The 15,601-nt window shown below is 39.1% G+C and overlaps 1 protein-coding gene and 1 long non-coding RNA gene across 2 annotated transcripts in view; both read left to right on the top strand.

Moving 5' to 3' along the window:
* Spink13 (serine peptidase inhibitor Kazal type 13) overlaps positions 1–15,601 on the top strand; it is a 141,547-nt gene that overhangs the window by 114,725 nt on the left and 11,221 nt on the right. The gene's annotated exons all lie outside the window — the stretch shown is intronic.
* LOC147999836 (uncharacterized) lies at positions 71–15,051 on the top strand. Its single transcript, XR_015643134.1, has 3 exons — positions 71–149; positions 13,776–13,944; positions 14,687–15,051. It is a non-coding gene; the product is annotated as an uncharacterized LOC147999836 (long non-coding RNA).

The following is a 15,601-nucleotide window of genomic DNA, read 5'->3' as shown; positions in this document are numbered from 1 at the left end:
AAACAGAGGAAGAAATCTAGATTACAGACAGATTCTGGGTAGGATTCTTTTAAGTATTCTAATTCCAAGCAAACACTCATGCAGTTGGCCTCCTCTTTCTCTCACAAGATGACAAAGGAAAATCTGGAAACAGAGGGTCTCCACAGCAGGTAACACAAGAGCCATGTACCTGCTTGGCAGGGAATCAAATGACTTGCCTAGAAGCTAGTCTTTAACAGCAGGAATGGTAGGTAGCACAAGGTCACTTGCATTGTGACGGAAAAATACAGGCCATTGTTAGGGAAGATGGCTTTGGAAACTAAAGTGGACTCAACTGAATATTCCTCAATGGCAAGCCAGTCAAAGGGGGTGGGGAAGGGGGGGGACCCTGAATGACAGCAGCTTGCAAATTGAAATACTGATATTTGTATAAAAAATAGTTTATCTATCTTAGAGTTTGTAGGCATAATGTTATGCAGGGAGTTTTGAAGAAAACACAGATAGACACACGTCTAATAGATGTGTTTATTTTCTGTGGCTGGAGTAAAATACCATAGCTAAAGCATCTTATTTGGGTATTTGGTTCCAGGGGGAAAAGAGGTCCAACGTGGCAGCTGTAGGTAAAACTGCACGAACAAAAGCTGAGAGCTCACGTCTCCAAATGCAAGCATGAAGCAGAGACAGTGAGCTAAAAATGGTGATAGGATTTTAGCCACATAAGGGCATCCCTAAGAAATGCTCCAGGAAGGCTGTACACACCTCCTAAACTGCACCAAGAATCCCCACAATCCTTGCGAAAGAATTTAGTATCAAGAATTTCTAATTTCTTTAGATAAGGTAGAGGAGTGAAGACTTCATTTGAGGTTTTCTAATTATAAATAAAGATAACATTTTTTTTATGTATCTCAAAGCCATTTTCAATATTATGTGAAAAGGTATTCTTCTTTAGTTACAAAAAGAGAAACATAAACAATAAGCCAGCCACAAAACCTCTGATCTACAATCCATCTTGCCTAAAAGCATGAGAGGGCAACAGTGGCACAGAACATGTGGGAGTAGCCAACCAATGTCTGATCTGTCTTAAGGCCCACTCCATGAGATGGAACTCATACCCAACACCTCTTGTGTGACCAAGAACCAGGGCCACTAGACATCCCAGAGACTTAGAGCAAATCCAAATACTACTGGTCTAAAAGAAAACAATAACAGTAAAATTATTCCTAACGATATTCTGCTATATTTATAGATGGGTGCCTTATTCAGCCATCATCAGAGGTTTCCTCCTGCATCAGATGGGAAGAAATACAGAGTCTCATAGCCCAACATCACACAAACCCATACACAAACACACACACACACACACACACACACACACACACACACACACACACACACACCCCGGAGAGGTGGGGGGGACAGAGATTAAGAGCAAGAGAAAGAGAACTCAGAACACACTAAATGGGATGTCTCCATCAAACTCCTCCCCTCCGAGCTCAGGAAACTCCACAGAAAAGGAGGTGGGAGGGGTGTGGGAGCCAGAGGGAATGGGGATAGAAAGAATGAGGGCCTCTAAATCAACAGAGCAAAGTTCATATGAACCCCTAGAGGCTGAAGCAGCATGTACAGGGCCTACACGGGTCTGTGTCAGGTCCTTTGCTTATATATTATAGCTTTCAGTTTAGTATTTTTATGGGACCCCTGAATGTGTGAATGAGCAGGTCTCTGTTTCTTATACCTTCTCTTGGGGTTCTTTTCCTTCTGTTGGTTTGCCTTGATTAAGTACAATGTTATGATTTTTTTATCTCATTATACTTTATTTTGTTTTTAAAAGGTCTACTTACGTTATTACCTTTATTGACTTTCACATGTTGAACCATTGCTGCATTTTGGGGATAAAATCAACTTGCTTATGGTGTATAATTCTTTTGATGTACATCTATCAAGTGCTATTGAACATCTTTCATCAAGGATATTGGCCTATGGTTTTGTTTTTGTTGTGTCTTTATCTGGCTTTGCTATTAGAGTGATACTGGCTTCATGGGAGGAAACTTTGTGTGCACCTTATGTTTCTAATTTTTAAATGGTTCAAGAAGGCTTGCCTGTCTGTCTTTGAAAGTCTAGTAGAATTCATGTATCTTTAATGTATCATTTGGTCTAGATCTTCTACTTTATCTTCAAATCCTAGTATTCTATCTTCTGTTGATTAATGCTACTTGTAAGGTTTTCATTTGATATTTTTTAATTGTTATTGGATGTTTCAATTCGATCTTCATTTCAGTTTGACTTCTTTTCATTCTTTCTATCTCTTTATAGAATTGTGTTCTCAAGTCCTAAATTGACTTTGTCCTTTCCAACAGCCTTATGCTTCTGTTTTCTTGGGAATCACTCAGGTATTTACTGTCCTTAAGTTCCTTCTCCTTAATTTCATTGAGCTGTTTCTTTGTGTCTTTAAACTCCTTGAATTCTTTGATGAAGTTTATGAGTATTCTTTTTTTTTATTAACTTGAGTATTTCTTATTTATATTTCGAGTGTTATTCCCTTTCCTGGTTTCCAGGCAAACATCCCCCTCCCCCTCCCCTTCCTTATGGGTGTTCCCCTCCCCATCCTCCCCCCATTGCCGCCCTCCCCCCAACAATCTAGTTCACTGGGGGTTCAGTCTTGGCAGGACCCAGGGCTTCCCCTTCCACTGGTGCTCTTACTAGGATATTCATTGCTATCTATGAGGTTGGAGCCCAGGGTCAGTCCATGTATAGTCTTTAGGTAGTGGCTTAGTCCCTGGAAGCTCTGGTTGCTTGGCATTGTTGTTCTTATGGGGTCTCGAGCCCCTTCAAGCTCTTCCAGTTCTTTCTCTGATTCCTTCAATGGGGGTCCCGTTCTCAGTTCAGTAGTTTGCTGCTGGCATTCGCCTCTGTATTTGCTGTATTCTGGCTGTGTCTCTCAGGAGCGATCTACATCCGGCTCCTGTCTGCCTGCACTTCTTTGCTTCATCCATCTTGTCTAATTGGATGGCTGCATATGTATGGGCCACATGTGGGGCAGGCTCTGAATGGGTGTTCCTTCAGTCTCTGTTTTAATCTTTGCCTTTCTATTCCCTGCCAAGGGTATTCTTGTTCCCCTTTTAAAGAAGGAGTGAAGCATTCACATTTTGATCATCCGTCTTGAGTTTCATTTGTTCTAGGCATCTAGGGTAATTCAAGTATTTTGGGCTAATAGCCACTTATCAATGAGTGCATACCATGTGTGTTTTTCTGTGATTGGGTTACCTCACTCAGGATGATATTTTCCAGTTCCAACCATTTGCCTACGAATTTCATAAAGTCATTGTTTTTGATAGCTGAGTAATATTCCATTGTGTAGATGTACCACATTTTCTGTATCCATTCCTCTGTTGAAGGGCATCTGGGTTCTTTCCAGCTTCTGGCTATTATAAATAAGGCTGCGATGAACATAGTGGAGCATGTGTCTTTTTTATATGTTGGGGCATCTTGTGGGTATATGCCCAAGAGAGGTATAGCTGGATCCTCAGGCAGTTCAATGTCCAATTTTCTGAGGAACCTCCAGACTGATTTCCAGAATGGTTGTACCAGTCTGCAATCCCACCAACAATGGAGGAGTGTTCCTCTTTCTCCGCATCCTCGCCAGCATTTGCTGTCACCTGAGTTTTTGATCTTAGCCATTCTCACTGGTGAGAGGTGAAATCTCAGGGTTGTTTTGATTTGCATTTCCCTTATGACTAAAGATGTTGAACATTTCTTTAGGTGTTTCTCAGCCATTCGGCATTCCTCAGCTGTGAATTCTTTGTTTAGCTCTGAACCCCATTTTTTACTAGGGTTATTTGTCTCCCTGCGGTCTAACTTCTTGAGTTCTTTGTATATTTTGGATATAAGGCCTCTATCTGTTGTAGGATTGGTAAAGATCTTTTCCCAATCTGTTGGTTGCCGATTTGTCCTAACCACAGTGTCCTTTGCCTTACAGAAGCTTTGCAGTTTTATGAGATCCCATTTGTCGATTCTTGATCTTAGAGCATAAGCCATTGGTATTTTGTTCAGGAAATTTTTTCCAGTGCCCATGTGTTCCAGATGCTTCCCTAGTTTTTCTTCTATTAGTTTGAGTGTATCTGGTTTGATGTGGAGGTCCTTGATCCACTTGGACTTAAGCTTTGTACAGGGTGATAAGCATGGATCAATCTGCATTCTTCTACATGTTGACCTCCAGTTGAACCAGCACCATTTGCTGAAAATGCTATCTTTTTTCCATTGGATGGTTTTGGCTCCTTTGTCAAAAATCAAGTGACCATAGGTGTGTGGGTTCATTTCTGGGTCTTCAATTCTGTTCCATTGGTCTATCTGTCTGTCTCTGTACCAATACCATGCAGTTTTTATCACTATTGCTCTGTAATACTGCTTGAGTTCAGGGATAGTGATTCCCCCTGATGTCCTTTTATTGTTGAGGATAGTTTTAGCCATCCTGGGTTTTTTGTTATTCCAGATGAATTTGCAAATTGTTCTATTTAATTCTTTGAAGAATTGGATTGATATTTTGATGGGGATTGCATTGAATCTGTAGATTGCTTTTGGTAAAATGGCCATTTTTACTATATTAATCCTGCCAATCCATGAGCATGGGAGATCTTTCCATCATCTGAGGTCTTCTTCAATTTCTTTCTTCAGAGTCTTGAAGTTTTTATTGTACAGATCTTTTACTTGCTTGGTTAAAGTCACACCGAGGTACTTTATATTATTTGGGTCTATTATGAAGGGTGTCGTTTCCCTAATTTCTTTCTCGGCTTGTTTCTCTTTTGTGTAGAGGAAGGCTACTGATTTATTTGAGTAAATTTTATACCCAGCCACTTTGCTGAAGTTGTTTATCAGCTTTAGTAGTTCTCTGGTGGAACTTTTGGGATCACTTAAATATACTATCATATCATCTGCAAATAGTGATATTTTGACTTCTTCTTTTCTGATCTGTATCCCCTTGACCTCCTTTTGTTGTCTGATTGCTCTGGCTAGAAGTTCAAGACTATATTGAATAAGTAGGGAGAGAGTGGTCAGCCTTGTCTAGTCCCTGATTTTAGTGGGATTGCTTCAAGTTTCTCTCCATTTAGTTTAATGTTAGCAACAGGTTTGCTGTATATGGCTTTTACTATGTTTAGGTTTGGGCCTTGAATTCCTATTCTTTCCAGGACTTTTATCATGAAGGGGTGTTGAATTTTGTCAAATGCTTTCTCAGCATCTAATGAAATGAGCATGTGGTTTTGTTCTTTCAGTTTGTTTATATAATGGATCACGTTGATGGTTTTCCGTATATTAAACCATCCCTGCATGCCTGGGATGAAGCCTACTTGATCATGGTGAATGATTGTTTTGATGTGCTCTTGGATTCTGTTTGCCAGAATTTTATTGAGTATTTTTGCGTCGATATTCATAAGGGAAATTGGTCCGAAGTTCTCTTTCTTTGTTGTGTCTTTGTGTGGTTTAGGTATAAGAGTAATTGTGGCTTCATAGAAGGAATTCGGGAGTGATCCATCTGTTTCAATTTTGTGGAATATTTTGGATAATATTGGTATGAGGTCTTCTATGAAGGTTTGATAGAATTCTGCACTAAACCCGTCTGGACCTGGGCTCTTTTTGGTTGGGAGACCTTTAATGACTGCTTCTATTTCCTTAGGAGTTATGGGGTTGTTTAACTGGTTTATCTGTTCCTGATTTAACTTCGGTACCTGGTATCTGTCTAGGAAATTGTCCATTTTCTGCAGATTTTCAAGTTTTGTTGAATATAGGCTTTTATAGTAAGATCTGATGATTTTTTTGTATTTCGTCTGAATCTGTAGTTATGTCTCCCTTTTTAATTTGGACAACTCTCTGTGTCCTCTCATTAGTCTGGCTAAGGGTTTATCTATCTTGTTGATTTTCTCAAAGAACCAACTTTTGGTTCTCTTGATTCTTTCTATGGTCCTTTTTGTTTCTACTTGGTTGATTTCAGCTCTGAGTTTGATTATTTCCTGCCTTCTACTCCTCCTAGGTGTATTTGCTTCTGTTTGTTATAGAGCTTTTAGGTGTGCTGTCAAGCTGGTGACATATGCTCTTTCCTGTTTCTTTCTGCAGGCACTCAGAGCTATGAGTTTTCCTCTTAGCACAGCTTTCATTGTATCCCATAAGTTTGGGTATGTTGTACCTTCATTTTCATTAAGTTCTAAAAAAGTCTTTAATTTCTTTCTTTATTTCTTCCTTGACCAGGTTATCATTGAGTAGAGCATTGTTCAATTTCCACGTATATGTGAGCATCCTTCCCTTATTGTTATTGAAGACCAGCTTTAGGCCGTGGTGGTCTGATAGCATGCATGGGATTATTTCTATCTTTCTGTACCTGTTGAGGCCCATTTTTTGACCAATTATATGGTCAATTTTGGAGAAAGTACCATGATGAGCTGAGAAGAAGGTATATCCTTTTGCTTTAGGATAGAATGTTCTATAAATATCCGTTAAGTCCATTTGCTCATGACTTTTCTTAGTCTGTCTATGTCTCTGTTTAATTTCTGTTTGCATGTTCTGTCCATTGATGAGAGTGGGGTGTTGAAATCTCCTACTATTATTGTGTGAGGTCCAATGTGTGTTTTGAGCTTTAGTAAGGTTTCTTTTACGTATGTAGGTGCCCTTGTATTTGGGGCATAGATATTTAGGATTGAGAGTTCATCTTGGTGGATTTTTCCTTTGATTGAATATGAAGTGTCCTTCCTTATCTTTTTTGATGGATTTTAGTTGAAAATTGATTTTATTTGATATTAGAATGGCTACTCCAGCTTGCTTCTTCCAACCATTTGCTTGGAAAGTTGTTTTCCAGCCTTTCACTCTGAGGTAGTGTCTGTCTTTGTCTCTGAGGTGTGTTTCCTGTAGGCAGCAGAATGCAGGGTCCTTGTTGCGTATCCAGTTTGTTAATCTATGTCTTTTTATTGGGGAGTTGAGGCCATTGATGTTGAGAGATATTAAGGAATAGTGATTATTGCTTCCTGTTATATTCATATTTGGATACGAGGTTATGTTTGTGTGCTTTTCTTCTCTTTGTTTTGTTGCCAAGACGATTAGTTTCTTGCTTCTTCTAGGGTATAGCTTGCCTCCTTATGCTGGCCTTTACCATTTATTATCCTTTGTAGTGCTGGATTTGTAGAAAGATATTGTGTAAATTTGGTTTTGTCATGGAATATCTTGGTTTCTCCATCTATGTTAATTGAGAGTTTTGCAGGATACAGTAACCTGGGCTGGCATTTGTGTTCTCTTAGGGTCTGTATGACATCTGTCCAGGATCTTCTGGCCTTCATAGTTTCTGGCGAAAAGTCTGGTGTGATTCTGATAGGTCTGCCTTTATATGTTACTTGACCTTTTTCCCTTACTGCTTTTAATATTCTTTCTTTATTTTGTGCGTTTGGTGTTTTGACAATTATGTGACGGGAGGTGTTTCTTTTCTGGTCCAATCTATTTGGAGTTCTGTAGGCTTCTTGTATGCTTATGGGTATCTCTTTCTTTAGGTTAGGGAAGTTTTCTTCTATGATTTTGTTGAAGATATTTACTGGTCCTTTGAGCTGGGAGTCTTCACTCTCTTCTATACCTATTATCCTTAGGCTTGATCTTCTCATTGAGTCCTGGATTTCCTGTATGTTTTGGACCAGTAGCTTTTTCCTCTTTACATTATCTTTGACAGTTGAGTCGATGATTTCTATGGAATCTTCTGCTCCTGAGATTCTCTCTTCCATCTCTGGTATTCTGTTGGTGAAGCTCGTATCTACAGATCCTTGTCTCTTCTTTTGGTTTTCTATATCCAGGGTTGTTTCCATGTGTTCTTTCTTGATTGCTTCTATTTCCATTTTTAATTCCTTCAACTGTTTGATTGTGTTTTCCTGGAATTCTTTCAGGGATTTTGGTGACTCCTCTCTATGGGCTTCTACTTGTTTATTTATGCTTTCCTGGAATTCTTTCAGGGATTTTTGTGATTCCTCTCTGTAGGCTTCTACTTGTTCTCTAAGGGAGTTCTTCATGTCTTTCTTGAAGTCCTCCAGCATCATGATCAAATATGATTTTGAAACTAGATCTTGCTTTTCTGGTGTGTTTGGATATTCCCTGTTTGCTTTGGTGGGAGAATTGGGCTCTGATGATGCCATGTAGTCTTGGTTTCTGTTGCTTGGGTTCCTGCACTTGCCTTCACCATCAGATTATCTCTAGTGTTACTTTGTTCTGCTATTTCTGACAGTGGCTAGACTGTCCTATAAGCCTGTGTGTCAGGAGTGCTGTAGACCTGTTTTCCTGTTTTCTTTCAGCCAGTTATGGGGACAGAGTGTTCTGCTTTCAGGCGTGTAGTTTTTCCTATCTACAGGTCTTCAGCTGTTCCTGTGGGCCTGTGTCTTGAGTTCACCAGGCAGGTCACTTGCAGCAGAAAAGTTGGTCTTACCTGTGGTCCCGAGGCTCAAGTTTGCTCGTGGGGTGTTGCCTATGAGCTCTCCGAGGTGGCCGAAACCAGTAAGATCTGTGCCACCCTTTCCGGGAGCTTCCGTGCACCAGGGTTCCAGATGGCGTTTGGTGTTTTCCTCTGGCGTCAGAGATGTGGGCAGAGTGCAGTCTCTTCTGGTTTCCCAGGCGTGTCTGCCTCTCTGAAGGTTTAGCTCTCCCTCCCACGGGATTTGGGTGCAGAGAACTGTTTATCTGGTCGGTCCCTTCAGGTTCCAGCAGTGTCTCAGACGCAGAGGACCTGCTGCTCCTGGGCCCTCCTCTACGGGAACCCAGAGGCCGTATACAGTTTCCTCTTGGGCCAGGGATATGAGCCATGAGTATTCTTTTAATTATATACCCTGGGGTTCATCTATGTAAGACTCATTGGCAAACATTTCTATAGGGTTTCAGAGGTTTCTGGTATGTTTAAGAAATGAGAAAATGGCTTGTTTATACTGTATTTTTTGCAAAGAGATGTGGGTGTGTGAACTTTGTTCTTAGCCCTAATTCTTATTTAGACAGAGCATTTATGGTGTGCAAAGAAGATATGCAAGCGAGTCATTGCTGAAGTTTGGAAATGTCTTGGGTGGAATGAAGTCAGACAGACAGAAAGGACTGTACTAGAGTACAGCATGTGCCTCCCACAAGTTTTGAGTGTGGGTGTAGATCTGGCTGGGTAGAAAGATTGGATGTGGCATGGGAAGGTCTTGTAGGTTGGAGAATATGAAGGGAGGGTCAGAGCAGAAGCCTAGAGACCAGATGTGGGGCCTGTAGGGAAAGCTACACTATCCTGTGGCACTGAATGTGGGACCCAGGCCAGACCTGGTAGGTTGAAGAGAGGTCAAGGGGACTTACAGGGTTAGACCCTGGAGAAAGAAGTCAGAAACCTGGCTGGGTGAAGAGGTCAGATGCAGTGCAGTCTAAGAAAGGTTTTGATCATATCTTTATCTATATATCCCTTGGGCATTTGTTTTTTAATATTTATACTTTGTATAAGTTTAGAATGATGCCATTGCTTCATTGGCCAAATCTATATTTTTGGTTTTAGTGTTTTTTTTAAAAAACAGCTGGATCTACTTTTAATTATATCTTCCTATTGGCTATTTCTAGGATATATCAAGTAACTGAGTTTAACAAATTAATTCCACACCCAAATAATGTAGAAAATTACCACAATTTGATTAATGTTTTAAATTAAAAAGTTTATTTTTGAGAATTTTGTACATGTGTACAATAAAATATGACCATATATCTATTTCCTCTCTTCTGATTCTAGGAATGTACTTCCCTCACAACCTCATGTCTTCTGCCTTTGTTTTTTCTTCTCTTTATTTATTTACTATTATTATTTTAATTTTTAAATAACCATCTATGCCCAATTTATGCTGACCATATGGTCATTACTTTGGGGCCATACTCTAGAGCATGGAAAACTTATTAGTAGTCACATCCTCCAAAAGAACAATGCTCCCTCCCTTAACAACCATCTGCTGCCGATATATGCTCAGTATGTGGCAAGGCCTGGAGATCATCAACACCATCTATGCTGGGCTTTTTTTTTTGGCTTCCTTGTTCCTGTGTAGGTTTTATTTAGGTATCCAGAGATGCTATGAGATCATGATGTCATTATGATTATGTTGGATTATGTACAGAAGACAGCACTTCACAGTATGCCTCTATATCCTCTGACTCTTACATTATCCTTCCACCTCTTCTACAAGGCTTCTCGAGCTTTGGTGAATGTAGATGTCTCCATTAGGGCTGAGGCCCCAATCTCTTATTCTCAGGATTTTGACCAGTTACTGATGTCTTCATTGACTGTTGACCAATGCAACAAGAAACCTCCCCAAACAAGATTAAGAGCAATGCATATCTATGGCTATAAATACAAATACTTAAAAGGCAACTTGACATCATGACCATGTAGTAAATTAACAACAGCATGTTCTATACTAGGTCCTATGACCTCCACAGTTGTGGGGGTTTGGCCAGAATTTCAGTACCAGCCCTAAAATTCCTTCTTGTGGAGCAGGCTTCAAATCCAATCAGAAAGTGATTAGTTACCCTGAAAGAGTCATGCCACTATTATACCAGAAGACACATCTTGACAGGTCAGACTGAAGGATGCAGGTGTCAATGCTGGATTAATCTGTGAATGTCTTTTCTCCCCCTTCAGTCTTCACAACCCCTTCTAGCACTACGGAACCTAGCTATCAGGGAGGAAATTTCCTGTTAGTTTGAGACTGAGTTCCCTGTTTTATAAACAAAGGGAGTAGTACATTTAGCAATAACTATTTAGTTATTTTTGGATAGTAAAAGGCAGTGGCAATAGCTTGCATTTTTTAGACCTCTGAGCCCCTTGTGACCAATAACAAATAGGGAGGTGACTTGTCAAACACCCTAGAAAAGGATCTATTCAATTTGGATCTTATAGATTGAATTAGAAATTTATAAGGAATTTATCAAGTCCCTTCATAACATTTATAGAATCATGTGATTCTTTTACTAAAATTATTAATATAGGGTGTGCTTGTGGATTTATTCCTAATAATTACTGAACCAAGTAAGACAAAAGAAACATGAAATCAATGTATTAAAACATTCATTTTTATTTACTAATATTTTATTCAATAACAACGCAATATCAGATTTTTAATTTTTTGAAGGGGGAGAGAAAATAGGGTAAAGATTTATTGGAAGGTAAAAAAAATTTTCCTTTTTTCTTTTACCCCCTTTTATTGAAAATGATTTTTTTCTCACATAATACATCCTGATCACAGTTTCCCCTTCTACTCTTCCTAGTTCCTCCCCTCCTCTCCTCCCATCTGGATCCACTCCCTCTCTGTCTCTCATTAGAAAACAAACAGGCTTCTAATGGAATAATAATAAAATACAATATAATAAGATAAACAAAAACTAACACATTAGAATTAGACAAAACAGAATGAAATGAGCCCAAGAAAGGTACAAGAAATAGATGCAGATCCAGAGACATACTCATTTGCATACTCAGGAATTCTGGAAAAACACTAAACTGGAAACATGATATATACCCAAAGGACCTGGGATAGACCCTGTGCATGCTGCCACAGTCTCTGTGAATCCATATGAGCTTTGGGTGTGTTTATTTAGTGAGCCTTGTTTTCTTGGTGTCCTTCATCTCTATTGACTCTTGCACCTCTTTATGCCTCTTCTCCTGAGGGATTCCATGACTTTTGAAGGGATGGATTTGATGGAGACATTCAGTTTAAGGGTAAGTGTTCCAAGGTCTATTAATCTGCATAATGTCTGACTACTGGTCTCTTTGTTTGTTCCCATCTGCTGCAGGAGGAAGCTTCTCTGATGGTGGCTGAGCAAGGCACTGATCTGAGTATAGTATAATATCAAGGAGTCCTTTTGTTGCTATGTTTGTTTTTTAGAACTGTAAGATTTGGTTTTACTCTAGGTCTCTGGATCATCTAAATCTTAGCTTTTTGACACAAGCAGTGCCAGGATTGGGTCCCATTTCATGGAGTGACCCTTAAGTCAAATTGGATATTGGTTGGTGACTCCCACAAGCTTTGTGCCACTATTGCACGAGCATCCAGCAGGCAGGACACCATGGTCAATCCAAGGGTTTGTGGCTAGGCTGACATTGATATTCTCCCTTTGGCAGTATGCAGAGGAACTTTCAGTGCCAAAGACTGCAACATAGGAGTGATGGCTCTATGTAGGCGACAGCTCCACTTCTTCATGTGCAATGACTTTTGTAGATGTTGCCTTCAGTGATAAGGCCTTCCTTGCCATTAGTGTGTAGATAGCATTCCAGAGTCTTGGTAATAGCTTGGGTTGTTTCGGGGTTCCCATGGGACCCCGTTGACTAGCAACTCAATTATATGTACCTCATTGCCAGTGCTTGAAGCTTCTTTTGGTGATGGGAAATATTTAGTTGGCACTATGGCTCCCCCGTTATTTGGTAATTTCAGTTAGATCACCCTCATGTATGGATATGTTTTAGGAAGCTTCTACTGTATTATGTTTCTAAACTATGCCTCAAATCATCCTTAAATTTAGCTGTCTCTCCCCATATCCCCTCTACCCGCACTATTTTATTCTTGTAGTCTTATACTCCTACTACTTCCTCCCTCTTCCCCTCCTATTTTATTCAAGAATACATACTATGTTAGGTTAAAATTTTGTTATAGTATACTTTAATCACATTTAAATATGTAGATTGTGTTTTCTTCATGAGCATATAAACGTTTTCTTGATTTTTTTCCATTCTCAAAACTATGTCTCTGATGTAGAGCTGTCTGGGCTCTGAAGGTTGAATTATCTCCTCTTTTGATGTTTTTAGATTTTGAGACTTTCATACAATACATATTCTATTATATTCTTTCCAAGTAGTTAGTTATTCTCTAACAGTCATGTGACTCTTGCACTGGAAGCATATCTTGCCTAACATGTCAGGGTTGAAGTATACAGTATTTGAGTATGATTAAAAGGACCCTGGTTTTTGACTTACTACTTATTATTATTATTTAACTAATTGAAGTTCTAATTCTAATTATCTTTGAGCTCTTTGTGTTCAGCCATTTATTCTTTCTAGCTCTTGGATAGAGATTAAAATTTTTTCATCAACTTTGTTGGTACTAGTAAGAGAGGCTATCAGTTTTAATCACTATAATAAATCACCAGAATGATTCTAACAAGGTTTATTATCAGTTTTATATGTGCTTAAATTTTATATGTATAATGCAAGTTAAGTTTGACAAATTACATTTTTGTAAAAGCATTTGTTTCCTATGGAGCTCCAAGTCTTTTTAAATATTAAAGTAGAGTTAGAGAGATGGCTCAGCCATCAAAAGCCAGGATCATAATCAAAATAAAGTATAGAATGTATAGAGTTTTATATTTTTCTAATTTTCATATATATATTGCTTTCAAGTCTGTTGTAATTAACAATTTTCTTCTAATTTGGGCTTATTTTTACTAAATCTATTTACTAATTGTGGATTTTTTCTTTCTAATTATCTTTGTGCCTTTTGTGTTTAGCCATTTGTTCATTTCTAGCTCTTTAAATGGAGACTTAATTTCTTATTGTTGTGGTGGTTCTTTTCATTGAAAATAGACTTCTTTCCAGGGCAGATACTCAAGGCAGGAGCCTGGATGCCCGAGCTGAAGCAAAAGTCATGGAGGAAGAAACATTGTTTACTGTCTTTCTCCTCATGAAAAAAAATAGACTTTTTTCATGCAATATATTCTGATTATGTTTCCTCTTTTCCCAACTCCACCTAGATCTACCCACCCAAATCCACACCCTTTCTTTCTTTTATTAGAAAACAAACAGGCTGAGGATGAAACCTCCAACAGCTAACGATCATCAAACAGAAACCCCAACACTAAGCATGAGAAGTTCTCTTTTGGGTCACTGGTGAGGATTTCCTGAGAGAATCCCCAATACTACAGGATATTCCTCTTGCTCTAGGATGGTCCCAGAGGTGGAAGGTAAGGACCCATTGTTTAACACCTCATGTACTTCAGAGCTACAACAACCAGAGTGGCATGATAGCCCTGAAGATATAATAAGTAATGTAGTACTCAAACCTTGGTGGTAACTGAGATCTGCCTAATTGGTCTTAAGATTCCCTCAACAAGAGAGCAGCCATGCTTGGTACTGGAAACCTAGCGAACAAACAGAGCTAGTGAAGTTCTGAATATTGGAGGAGAATCTACAACCAGTACTTTGCTAAACCATGATAATCCCTAAATACATTCTAAATATGTTACTTTATACCCTTATACATATAGTCTTTTGTTGCCCTACTAAGGTTGATATCTGACATTACCAGAAAGCTCTGAGCTGGATGCAAAATGGCAGACTCCGTTTACCAGCAGGGCTTCTTCTCTGACCTTGTCTGGGAGCTCGAGGTAGATACCATCTACCTCACATAGCCTTAGTTAGATTACGGGTTCAGCTTCCTTTCTTCAAATAAATACCCAATCTGCAAGTACCTGAGATTCCTGGAGTGCCTCTCCATGCACTCATGGAGAGTACATTTCAGTGTCTTAGCCTTCAACCAATGACTTCTGCTCACCCTGGAAATTTCTACCCCTTCCTCTAACCAATACGACCATTGACTCACCCCAAAGTTAATCTGTCTCCCCAAAGCTGATTGCAGAGAGAAGTCTGTTATTTCTGTTGTACTCGTGGGTCATTCTAAATCCTGTTTGTTTACTCTGTTTCCAGTTCTTGTGGGTCAGCGGCCAATGACCCTGGGGAAAAGGGAGACCCATAGTCCTTAGACTGCACATCTATAATACAACTCCCTCACCTGCGCTCAGAGATCATTACAGAAGGAGCCAGAAAGATTGTGAGAACTGGAAGAAAAGGGAGCATACTGTGAGAATATGTTTCCCAGAAATCTCTGAAGCTATATCCATAAAATCCAAACAACAATAGTGTGTGGCAGAAGGGACAGGGGGCGGTATATGTATATAACAACAATGAATAAAAGAAGAAGCCATGAATTTGAGAAAGACCAAGGAGAGGTACATGAGAGGTTCTGGAGGGGGAGAAAGGAAGGAGGAAATGATGTGATTCTATTATAATCTCAAAAAATAAATCACTTTAAAAAGATACAAAAGGTAAAAGTCAAGGTTTCATTACTTTCAGATAATCTGATTCCATACATAATATGGAACATAATTCCATACATAATTCCTGATTCTATATGCTGCAGGAGAAAACTCCTACACCTGAAAAATGCAATAGACAAGGAGGATTCAAAATTAACACACAAAAATTAGTAGCCTTTCTGTATACAAATGGCAAAGGCACCCAGGAGGAAATCAAGAACAATACCTTTCCCAATAGCCTGAAACGTAACGTCATGGAATATGTATAAACAAGAAAGTGAAAGACTTATGAAATAAAAATTTTAACACACTGAACAATGAAATTGAAATAGATATCCAAAGAAAGGAACATGCCCTGTGCTCTCGGATTCGCATAATTATTCTTGTGAAAATGTCCTGTGCTCTTGGATTAGTGTAATGACTCTTGTGAAATTGGACATCCTACCAGCAACAGTCTACAGAGTCAATCAGAATTCCCATGCAATTCTTCACAGCAATTGAAAAAAAAATCTTAAATTTCATATGG

This window comes from Rattus norvegicus, chromosome 18 (assembly GCF_021556685.1).
Source record: "Rattus norvegicus strain SHRSP/BbbUtx chromosome 18, alternate assembly SHRSP_T2T, whole genome shotgun sequence".
Classification (NCBI taxonomy): Eukaryota; Metazoa; Chordata; class Mammalia; order Rodentia; family Muridae; genus Rattus; species Rattus norvegicus.
Note: the sequence above shows the minus strand (reverse complement) of the source record. Positions and strands in the feature narration are given on the sequence as shown.